Source organism: Triticum aestivum, chromosome 2D (genome assembly GCF_018294505.1).
Source record: "Triticum aestivum cultivar Chinese Spring chromosome 2D, IWGSC CS RefSeq v2.1, whole genome shotgun sequence".
NCBI classification, from domain to species: Eukaryota; Viridiplantae; Streptophyta; class Magnoliopsida; order Poales; family Poaceae; genus Triticum; species Triticum aestivum.
In genome coordinates this window covers 321,523,898-321,536,138 of record NC_057799.1, presented here as the reverse complement: position 1 = coordinate 321,536,138, position 12,241 = coordinate 321,523,898, and positions in this window count along the sequence as shown.

Here is a 12,241-nt window from a genome sequence, read left to right as displayed (position 1 = left end):
AAATCATGGATGGTCGCTGACTCTTTGCACTGGGGTGCGGTGTTCTCCTCGATACGTGCTAACAAGCGGTTAGACTCACGCTTGTTCCTCTCCATCTCTAACATGAACTCTGCCAACAAAGATTGGTCGGGAGGATCCTCATCCCTACCATCTCCGTGGTTCAGACTATGAGCAACAGAACTTCGATTAGCTGACGACATCCTGAGAAACGAAACCAAGGACGGGATCAGCATCAACTATAGGATGGAGAATGTAGCACAAAGGAATTAGTATCTCTCGAACTCCCTAGGACAATTGCGGCAGCATAACGATAGTAAAATGCTCAAAATGAGACATTCTGCAAATGATGGGGTAGTACCACAACTCAACATCATCACTCAAGGTTCTGAGATAGTACTAATCAACTACACCGGAAGTACTCAAAAACTGGAGTATGACTCTGATCAACCAATCCTATGAGACTACGGAATAGTAACACGCGATCCTGATAGACAGAAGAGAAAGCCTAGTTCCTTAGCCCCGTAGGAAAAATAGGATGACTCAGATCAGAAGGGCATGAGGTAAAAGGAGTAAAAAGAGCCTTACGTTCCCTTCCACAATCAATTCCCTTACATAACTAAAGAATTTCTAGACTCAACTTCGACCAGTATGGCTTGCTAATCCTACAGGCAGTCAGGCTCTGATACCAAAGCTGTCAGGACCCTGATTCTAAGTCACACCGATCTAGCATGTAACATGTCATATCACTTTGCGGCCTCACGCACGGTATTCCCACGGGTGTCACCTTACCTGGCCCGGGACCGTTTGCGCCTTTTGGCTCACGTATATGATAGTGTCGCTAGCATCCATATGACAGAGAACCCGGGCCGACATGACTAGTCGTGAACCCAAAGTGGCGCTAACTTACGGGGACAGGCATACATGAAACAACATCGAGCATGTCGGTCATCAGCGTGTGAATCCAGGTTGTAGCAACTGGGCTAACAGGACTCCGGGAATACGGGCTGTAGCAGGCTAGCAGGACTCCGGAAGTCACCGCGTGACATTTCCCCGAAGGGAAAGACACAGGAACAACGTCAATCACATGCCAGCCAGTCTAAGTGTTCCGGAGCGGTAGTGCTGGGCTAGCAGGACTCCGGTAAACCGGGCTGTAGCGGACTACCAAGGCTCAGTGGAAGCACCAGACCTACATTTCCCCATAAGAGAGGCTACCAAGGATAAACCACTAGATTGTCGGATCGCACACATACCAAGCATTTCAATCATACACACAATATGCTCGATATGTGCAAATACAACATGGCATCACAACAAGACTCTATGACTCAGAGTATTTATTCATTAGGCTCTGAGGAGCCAAGTATTACAAACATGGGTCTCATGACCCAACAATAGAGCATACAAGCAACAAGCGGAAGCATTACATGTCGGAGTATAGACAACTTCAAAAGAAAAAGGCTGAGAAGCCTGACTATCTACAAGACCCTCCCAAGGGTACAAGATCGTAGCTGAGGTAACAAGCTATTCATCGAAGTCCATGCAGAACTACTACTGAGACAGAAGTCTCATCTGCAAAAACATAAATTAGGCAACGTGAGTACAAAGGTACTCAGCAAGACTTACATCAGATCCTATCATGCATGCATTATTATCAAGGAGGAAATGTGGGGTTTAGTTGCAGCAAGCCTGCTTTGACTCAGTGGCTAACATGTACTATGACTACGAGTAACTTCTTTGAGGTGAGAAAGCGCACACGAGTCCACTATTCACCACATCGATACACCACTATGGATTCATTCCCGTCTCCCTATGAGAAGGCCATCCATAGCACTCACTCTTGAATTGAGTATTTTAGAGTATCCACTTCAAATTGTCTATGTACCACGTAAGCATCCAAGAAGTCCATAACCGCGGACCCGGCTATTCATATAGATCATGTTAACCCTGCAGGGGTGTACTTCTTCACATACGCTCTCGCCACTTACCGCCATGTACACGTCATGTATCTCGGCAACCTTCAAGCGGAAGCCTGGCGAGGGAGTCGGCCACGACCTAACTAACAACACAAGACTCTAGTCCAGGTTTATCACCTATTCGGGTTCCATCCGCAAGGAGATCCGGCAGGGGTTTCACTCACGGCCCCAAACGATGTGTGCAGGGTTCCCAAGCCCACCTCGCCACATGTATCTACGCTTGGTACACCGTGCCACTTGTGCCTAGTCTGTCCCACGCCCACCTGGCCGGGTGCCACTTGGTAGACTACTAACACTACCTACAAACACCAGAAACTAATTGCAACTCCTGGACAGAGATCAAGTTGGTTAATAAGTCGAGAGAGCTTGGAGCGCCCGGAGCCCAATGTGTGGTAGTAGCTAGTCATTGGACAACATACACTGAACTCAGTGCTTAAGGACGGTTCCAGTGAGATAACCCACCATGTACTCCTACATGGCCTCTCACCACTACCTTTACCAAATCGTGTTCACACACTTAACTCTTAGCACCAGAACATATCGTAACACTCCAATTCATTCCCAATTAATCAGACCTGACACACTTCTAAGCAATAGCAGGCATGGCATGGTAGGAACACAACATGGCTCAATCAACTCCTACACATGCTAGTGGGTTTCAACTATTTACTGTGGCAATGACAGGTCATGCAGAGGAATGGGTTCAACTATCGCAGCATAAAGTAGCAGTTGAATCGCTGTTGTCCTAATGCAATAAAAGAGAGCAGGAGCGAGAGAGTGGGATTATATCGGAATGAACAAGGGGGTTTGCTTGCCTGATAGATCAACAGAGGGGCACTGCTTCTCAGACAGGTACTCTGGAACACTCTCCGGAGCAGGACCTATCGAGAAAGAACGATGTCGGCAATCAATACACAAGCATATGGAGCAATATGATGCATGATCATGGCATGTAGATGTGATGTTGTTTGAGCTAATGCAGCTAGCATTCATTTGGATGAAGTCCATTTGAACCAAGAATTCAAATGCAACTCCAAGTTAAGTTTTTATAAATGACATTTATGTGTTTTCACCTATACAGCAAGTATAAGTTGGTTTATCATGCATGAAACTGGTACAAATAGATAGATTGACTTTTTCTGATAATTTTTCATATATAAATTATTTCAATCTGAGCTACGGTTGAATTTCTATGAATTTTAGAAGTTTATATCATTTTCTGGATTTTCCTGATTTATTTTTAAACCAGAAAATGATTAGTTGCGTCAGCATGACAGTGGCATGACGTCAGCGAGTCAACGGCGCTGACCAGAGTCAAACCTGACGTGCGGGGTCCACACATCGGTGTCACAGTTAATTAACAGTGGTTAATTAGCACTAACACTAACCTAGCTACAGATTTAGTCAGAGACGGGCCCCACCTGTCATTGACCCATACGGGTCAAATCTAGTCAAACAGGGGGGGTCAGACCCAGTAAACCCACTGGTGTTTAGCCGCCGGCGAGGCCGAACGCGGCGGAGGGGCACGGGAATAGCCCTCCGGCGACCATTCGGGCGGCGGAGACCACGGGCGAGGACTTGAGCCTCGTACGCGTCGTTTGGAGCAACCGGGAGGCTGCGGGGGTGGCCGGAGCTCGGGGCGGCGGCCGGGGCACAGCTTTGAACGGGAGCAGGCTACGGGGCACGGCAGGGGCTGCGGCAAGCTTGTCAGGCTCCTGGGAGGTTGCTGAGCGTGGTGGAAAGCTCGGGCACTAGCTACAGTGGCCCTGGCCATGGCGGCGACATGGCCGGCGGCGAGGCGCTCGCGGTTGCGATGGGTAGCAGGGCTACAGCACGAAATCGAGCACGGGGAAGGAGGGGAAACAGTGGAGAGATCACAGCGGTCTCGATGGCGTCGTGCGCGAGCTCGGGGGAGGCCTGGTGTAGCCGGAACGACGACGGCGATCTCGGGTGGCCGGCGAAGAAGACGACGGCGGTGACGGCTCCACAGGGCTTCCGGCGTCTCGGGGCTTGACGGAGAGGTAGCAGGCGACGGTGCGGAGCTCGTGGAATCGACGGAGGGGCGAGGGGACGGCGGGGAGCGCGTCGGCGGTGAGCTGCGGCGACGGCAGCGCTTCGGCTGTCGCGGGAGAGGGCGACGGAGGCGGGGAGGAGGACGAGAGAGAGTGAGAGGGGCCCGTGGTGCGTCGTGGCGACGTCCACAGAGGCCAGAGCGTTGAGGGGGAGCGCGTGCCCCCTCGTCCTTCTGTCGTCACCAGGAGGACGATGACTGGCGGTTGGGCCAGTGGGCCGCACAGTGCTGGGCCGGCTGGAGACGCCAGGTAAGTTTCTCGCTTTTTCTTATTTCGTTCTGTTTTCTATTTCTGACATTTGTTTTAACTTGGTTTTTGAACCAAACTAATTTTGTTGCTTCTGATAGGTTTTGCAGGGACTAAAAGGATTATTCCAAAGCCCCTCAACAAAAATCAGAATTATTGGAGCATATTTAAAATATATCAAATATGAATCCAATGCAAATAGATATTGAATTAATTCCAAATGCCCAAAATAAATATTTATGTGCTCCTAAAAATATTGGTTTGAATTTTACTTCTGACCAATATTTTCAGAGAGAAACATGAGCATTTTCTTGGACCTATTTGGAGCAATTCTTATCTTGGTCATTTTCAAAAATATTTCTCAGGCTTTCACATGTCCCCATTTCAGATTCATTTGAATTTTAAACATGATGCAAACATGAAGGCTAGCCTAGGTCATACCAGAACTAGGGATGTGACAACCCGCTTCCCCTCCTCCCGCAGATGTCGACACGGAGGTCGTCTTCGACCTTGGGTCTCTCAGCCCGAGGAGGAAGAGGAAGCCAGCGGAAGAGGAGGCGGAGGATGAGTAAGTATCTTGTATTTTGTCATCTCCGTCCCCTTAGGCCGTGCTACCTTTCTTGACTTGTTTTCATCTTTGCAGGGATGTGGAGACGCTGGCCCAGAGGGTGGAGAAGAGGGCCAGGGCCTCGACGGGCGGCCAGCCCCCGGCGGGTACCTCGAGTACGCCGCTGGTGGTGGAGAGCAGCCCGGATAGTAGCCCCCAGCTTGTTTTCATCATTCGCTCCCTATCAACGTGTGTTGGGGTACGATCTCTTGGCGCTGACCTTGCCGTGGTTGTAGGAGGAGGAGCCACTGAGGGCCACCCCCAACACGCCGCCCCCATCAACCACGCCGCCCCGAGGGGCGTCCCCGGCAAGGGTGCCAAGCACCGAGCCCATGCGCACGGAGGAGGAGGAGGCGAACCCGGGTGCCGGCGGCTCCGTCCCGGCACCAAATGTTGGTGGGGAGGGGCCACTTCTTCCCAGCCTAGCACGGGTGAGTTATTTGCCTTCTGTCCCTGTTCTTGCTTCTTCTTTTCAACTTTGATTCGGCTCTGCCTCATACTCCTTCTTGGCATCTAGGCGCTTCCTCGGCGGACCAGGAGAACATCGATACTGTCATCGAGGAGTTCGCCAGGGATGCTGAGGCCGAGGCCAACAAGATCGCCACCGAGGAGGCCGCCAAGACCGCCGATGAGGACGCCGCCAAGGGGCCTGCCAGGGAGGCCGGCAAGGCCACTGCCGAGGAGGCCAGCAAGGGCGCTGCCGAGGAGGGGGAGGTCAACGACCAACCTTCCTCCTCTGCCGCCTCCGGCTCGGGCAAATACCTGAAGGTGAGCGACGACTTGTTCGTCCACCTCCCAGGGGCGGCGAGCACCAGGGCGCCACCGAGGGGGGGGGTGTTTGATGATGAGGTGCTCTCTGCTGCCAGGCTCGAGGTTGTCGACAAACCGAGCGCCGGTGGCGGCAGTTCCCGGGAGGAGCAGCTCCTTCGGGGCATGAGCGCCAACTTCCAGAAGCTCCAGGCCCTCCACCGTGCCCGTCTGGACAAGGCAGAGTCTAGGATGGCGGCGATGGACAAGGCGGAGGCGGACCTCGCGGGGCGCGTCGCCGAGACGCAGGCTCGGTTCCGCCAAGCCCACGAGGAACTGAAGATCGCCCAGGATCTGCTGGCTGAGCGCAAACAGGAGCTTGTCTTGAAGCAGGCTGATATCGAGAAGGCCCAGGAGCTGGCGAAGGAGCAGGCTGCCAAAGACGAGGCCGCTCGGCACCAGAACCAGGCCGAGCTAAACTCCCAGGAGGAGGACCTTGCCGCTCGTGAGGAGCAGCTCGCCGCCACCCTCCGCGGCAAGGATGAGGAGGTCGGGAAGCTTGTCACACAGCGGACTCAGTAGCTGGAGCAGAGGCACAGGGAGGCGCTTCATGCCCCAAGCCTTGGTCCATGCTGGCCAGGTGAAGGAGCTGGAGGTGGAGCGGGATGGGCTGAAGGAACATGCTCTGAAGGTGGCGAAGGAGAAGGACACGCTCAGCGGTTCTTTGGTGGAGGCGCAGGCCGCAGTCCTTGGTAAGGCTGACCAGCTCTCCCAGGCCAACGACTCCATCAAACACCTGAAGCTGAAGCTGGAGGGTCTTGAGGGGACGCTTTCGGAGGTCAGGTGCTACCTCTTGAGCATGCGTTGGTTTTTCCCATGAAGAGGAAAGGGTGATGCAACAAAGTAGCATAAGTATTTCCCTTAGTTTTTGAGAACCAAGGTATCAATCCAGTAGGAGGCCACTGTCGGATGTGGGGTTCCAGCAAACCCTTAAGGTTCGAACACTAGGGTGTGCACGAAGTCTTTCCCTCCTACCGATCTACGCCCTAGCTCACTAAGATCTCGCGATTAACTCGACGAACTCGCAACACAGAAAGACACAAGATTTATACTGGTTCGGGCTACCGTTGTGGTGTAATACCCTACTCCAGTGTGGTGTGGAGGATTGCCTCTTGGGCTGATTATGAACAGTACAGAGAGAAGAACAGCCTCCTGAGGTTGAGGTGTTCTTGTGCTTGGTGGCTTAGCAGATGAGAGCTGAATGAACTGCTCGATCGCTATCCGATGAGATCCAGCCGAGATGAGATGCCCCTACTGTGGTGGGTAGCTCTACTTATATAGGCCCTGGTCCTCTTCCCAAATATTGAGCGGGAAGGGAGCCAACAACGGCGGGCAAATTCGAAGGGGGACAGCTAGTACAAGCTATCCTGACAAAAGTCGTCTTCGCCTGCGAAAGGCTCTGGTGGTGACGCCGTCTTGGGCTCCACGATCACCTCCGTCTTGCCGTCCTCCTGGGCTTGGTCTCGTTGCACCGATATGGAAACCTTTGCCTGATGCCTCGGTACTCCTCGCCTCCGCTGGCCTCCTTAGCACCAAAGAGGAAACAAGGATGCTGCGCGCGCTGGCGCCCGCCTGGTGTCGATCGTCATGGCTCACGTCACGAGAGCCTCGTGAGGTTCATCCCTCATAATGAGATTCTTTGCTGTTAGAAATGGATATGCTGGTGATAGTGATCATCCTCATGAGCTTCTCATCCATACCGGAAGGAAGCCGGGAAAGTCGCTGTCTAGAGTAGACACGAGCTTGTCCCTAGTTCCTCGTCGAGACGAGTGTGTCCGGTATGGCATGATGAGGTATGATGAGCGGTGATTTTGTCTGTTAGTTGAAATATATTTGTTATGCTAATCATACAGGGAATACTTGAACCTCCTGAGTCGACCGTAGATCGAGTCTCGTTCCAGTAACCCCCATACTTGTTTCGTGCTACCACTTGTCCCTGCTGCAGGTAGGGTACGGTTCAGTAAGTTGTCAACCCCTCCGAGCACACACCGTACAGAAAGGCCATGGTGGAAGATACCGGAGGCATCCGGTAGGCATGCCACCTGGTCCGGGGGCATCGGTGTTTCCGGTTGTAGCCGAGGGGAGTGGCTTCCCTAGTTTGCGCGCGTGATCCCATGCTAATCGAGGTTGTAGCCTCCCCACTTAGAGTTTTGCTTGACAGGTGTCGTGGGTGATTCCAGACACCGGTAAGTTAGGCTGGTGTGTGCGGACAGGTGTGTTTTCAATTAAAAGACCGTAGGCGGAATTAGTCCCGATGGACTAAGTAAATCCATTACTCGTGGGTAAAGAGTACACCCTCTGCAGAGGTTAAACCTATTCGTATAGCCGTGTCCATAGGTAAGGACTACAGTCTGAGATGGGTTAAGTGTTGGTCTTAGTGTCGGTCTTCGGAGGAAGAACTGCTAAACCAGAACATTGATTATGACCTGTGACATATGAGGATTATGATTATTATTATTGCGGACTAACCATTTACATTATTTGAATTATTGAGTATCCCTCGGACGGTTCTACCTCCTGGATACTCACTATGACTATTCTCTTATAAGCCCTTTATGTGGTGTCGCATAGACGCCCGACTGTGGCATGCTTGTTATTTCTTTTATATTATAAGCCCTTTATGTGGTGTCGCATAGACGCCCGACTGTGGCATGCTTGTTATTTCTTTTATATTATAAGCCCTTTATGTGGTGTCGCATAGACGCCCGACTGTGGCATGCTTGTTATTTCTTTTATCTACAAGCCCTTTATGTGGTGTCGCTCAGACGCCCGACTGAGCCATGATTTATCTTCATCGAGGCGTCGCTTAAGACACTCGATTGGTGCATTCTATTTCCACTCCCCTATTACATATTTATATCTTATATGAACGACCTGCATGCGTGCATCATGGATCTTGTTTATTTCGTGACTGACGTTATGATCATAGAATATTTCGGAGCATGATTATCCATTGTTATATTATACCCGTGTTCATAATGTTTGCGAGTACATTCAAAAGTACTCACTGGCTTGTCCCTGGCTATTGTCTTGGCCAGATTTCTTGCTTGGAGAGGAGCGTTGTGATGACAGCCCCGGAACCTACGCAATGATGATAGCAGCCTCGCGAAGATAGGAGTTATCCTGGTCAGCTGTTCCTGTGGGAAGTGGAGTCCCATAGACACAGATGAACCACAAACCGCTTCCGTCATCAACCACTAGAAACCTTTTGTTGTACTCATAGGCCACAATGGTCTTGTACTACATATTTGGTACTTTGCTTGGAATTTCTGTATCAAGTCGGTGCCTCATCAGCTAACAGTAATCCTGGGGCTGGTGAGCACAGGGGCCATTTTCTGGGAAATTATTATCCCGAAAACCGGTCCTGACAAACTTGGTATCAGAGCCAGGCTGACCATTGGCTAATCCTATCTTAGCCAGGTCAATAAACCTAGGTTAACCAACCCACCAGACCTTAACCCAACCCCCGGCCAAGCTTCTCGTGTAAGATAGCCACACAGTGACCCCGACGCTTTTGGCAGTCGGTGCCCAACCTATCAGCCTAGCCTGTCGATCGCGCGCCAGTGACCGGCACCCAAATAGTCTCTTTCGCAACCGTGCGAAGGAAGACTCCGTCCCCTTTTTCTATAAAAATGGCACGCTAGCCTCAACACAGCACAGCACAGCCTCTTCTCCCAAACCAAGCCACGATGCCTGGCCCCATTGTTCACAATGAGACCACAGCAACCAACCTTGGAGGTTTTGTGACCGTGCTCGCAAACCTCACCCGCCGTGCCTATGCATTAGAAGAGCCCCCAGAATATGTTGTGTACCAAGGACTCATGAGCGGTGAGAGCCATCAATTCTGGGCCACTGTACACATCTATGGTAGGGGTCTATCGCCGGAACGCCCCTACAGGTTCACTGGAAGGACAACTTCCTTTGAGCCACAAGCCATCCAGCTAGCAGCTCGAGAGGCTATAGTTCAACTCCGGCACTTGTCGCCCAGAGTTAACTGTCGCTCGTTCTACTACTACCCCAGCCGTGACGGGTATGGTAGGACGCCCCAGGTTGCCAACGGAGATCGCGAGACGGGTCCTGCATTGTTGCATCTTGTGCGCTATGTAAGTGCACTAGAGGAACTGTTCGATCAAATCACCCTTGATCTGATCGCAGCTCGTGGAGAACTGGTTCGCCGAGCCCCGGCGAGAGGAGAAGATGAGCCCGACACCGTCAACCCAGTCGTGTTGTTCGGACAGCCGATCGAGTCCTTGCGGTCTGCCCCAACCATCGACCAAAATACTTTGGTGTCCCCAGAAGTGCTTCGTCGCCTTTTGGGAACACACTCCAACGGGATTGTGGCCAACAACCCCCGCGATGGTCATCATCGCTACCCCGACCCTGCAGCCCCTCAACCTCATCCGGCTAATTCCGACGGTGGAACCCGTGGAGAAGCCTCGATGTCCACAAGGCCAGCCCGCCTAGACATTAACGAAGTAGACTAAGTCACTCGAGTAGTACCGAGCCTTAGTATTTCTACGCCTTGTAATTGTGTGATCCTGTATCACCATTATTAAAGGATGTCTGCTTGTGCGCCCCTATTTTTGAATAGTAGCCATGCATAAGTACGTCAGCGTACAGTTGCATTTCTAAATTCCAGGCGCAGCTACCAAAACCATCCCGACGACACCCACAGTAATACATCACTTTTGTGAGATATGTATATCTGTAGCATTGACCCCAACCCCATAGAACAGAACCAACAAGCTAGTTACCCTTCACCACGGTAAATAGCCCAGCCCCAATGCTATATATAAGGCCACCTCGTGACCTTGCCAAATACCCCTCACCTTGTGCACAACACGCACAGCCATTTCTTGCCATGCCGACCCCCAGTATTTATCTGAGAACTCCAGATGCCACCCCGGGTAGTTTTGTTAAATTATTATGGGACTTTACCTGCAGCACCATGAGTGCTATCCATCCACCCCAGTACGAGTTGCTCAAATCGAGGATCACCCCATCCACCTCGAAATATTGGGCAGCGGTGCACATCCCTCCCGTAAACCCAAACCAAGACCCAACGGAAGTCTCCTTCGTGGGGAAATCCATGCCGACTCCGCATATGGCCATAGAAGCTGCTGCGTACGAAGCGCTTGCTCGTCTTTGATTTGCGGTACCCTATGCCAACGAACGAGGATATTATTATTTTCCAAGTCATGCAGCACCCGGAGAAGTAGCATCTTTTCTGGGTGGACGAATTGACAGAGACCCAGTACTGGCCAACCTTGTCCAGTATGTCATCGCTCAAGAACGTTTGACCCAGCGAGTTATGGGTTATCTCCAGAGCCTCGCTGATTTAAATCCTCAGATAGCCATCGGCAGACCACTGAGGCCCGACCAGGAGAGACGCGTTCATCGACTGGTCAACCCGCTTCCCCCGATAGAAGAAGAGTGCGCCCCAGTACCAGAGACGTTCTCTCGGGACCCTGTCCATTTGCCGTTTCCATTGTAAACGTCATAGCTATGTTTATTGGTGTGTTGCAGCGTATGATTGTACCCTAAGTTTGCGCTATGAGTAAACTCTTGGTTTCAACTAATGGGAGTATTATTTTTAAAACAACCCTTAGCAAATCTCGAGGACGAGATTTTTTTTAAGGGGGGTAGTGTTGTAACACCCCAAAAATTTGACCTTGTTTTCTTAATGAAAAATTTTGCCAGGAAATTAAATTTTTGTTTTCTGGGTTTATCTTTTGATTTCAGAACCCCTCTTCTCTTTGATATTGTGGGTTTTTACCTCAAGTGGAAACTTTACAGAAATATTATTGGACTTGTATACTCTCTCAATAAAACAATTCTTTATCAATGGATTTATTTGCATAATTGTTTTTCCTGAGCTTTATTCTTTTAAAATGATTTTTCATAAATTTGGAGCCTCTTTTGCACTGCAACCATTTGATAATTGCATTTTAAATTTTCACCAAAATTTGGGGATGTCATGTGATGTTTCCACATCACTTTTATGCAAAAATATCTTTTGGTCATTGGAGATTTTGAGCTCTACATCAACTTTTCAAATCTGGTCCAGTAGGTATTTTTGCACTACAACCTATTTAAATATTCCTTTAAAAATTCTTCCAAGTATTTGGAGATGTCAGTAGATGCACATAATTCAACTTTATGCAAAAACCCATTGGTGTTCTTTGAAAAAGTTGAGAAAATCATCCTCATCTTCATTCTGCTCCTGTTTGGTGATTTGTACTACAACCCTAATTTATTTTGCTCTAGTGCCCATGAGCTCTTTCCTACTTGTAGTCCTCCCTACAAAACCCTTAAGCCCAAGAGAGTGGATCCATTGGAGGATTTTTAGTGCATGCAATGAAGCTTTGTTCTTGCTGCCCAAAACTGAAGTTTTGCAAAACTTGCACTAGCAAGTTTCTGGTTTTGCCCAAATGATCTTGCCATCATCACCTACATCTAGGGAGACCCTGATCTGGAGTTTTTGGCCACTCCAAGAGTTGCCTAGATGCACTTAGCAATCTGTCGAGCACCTTGTG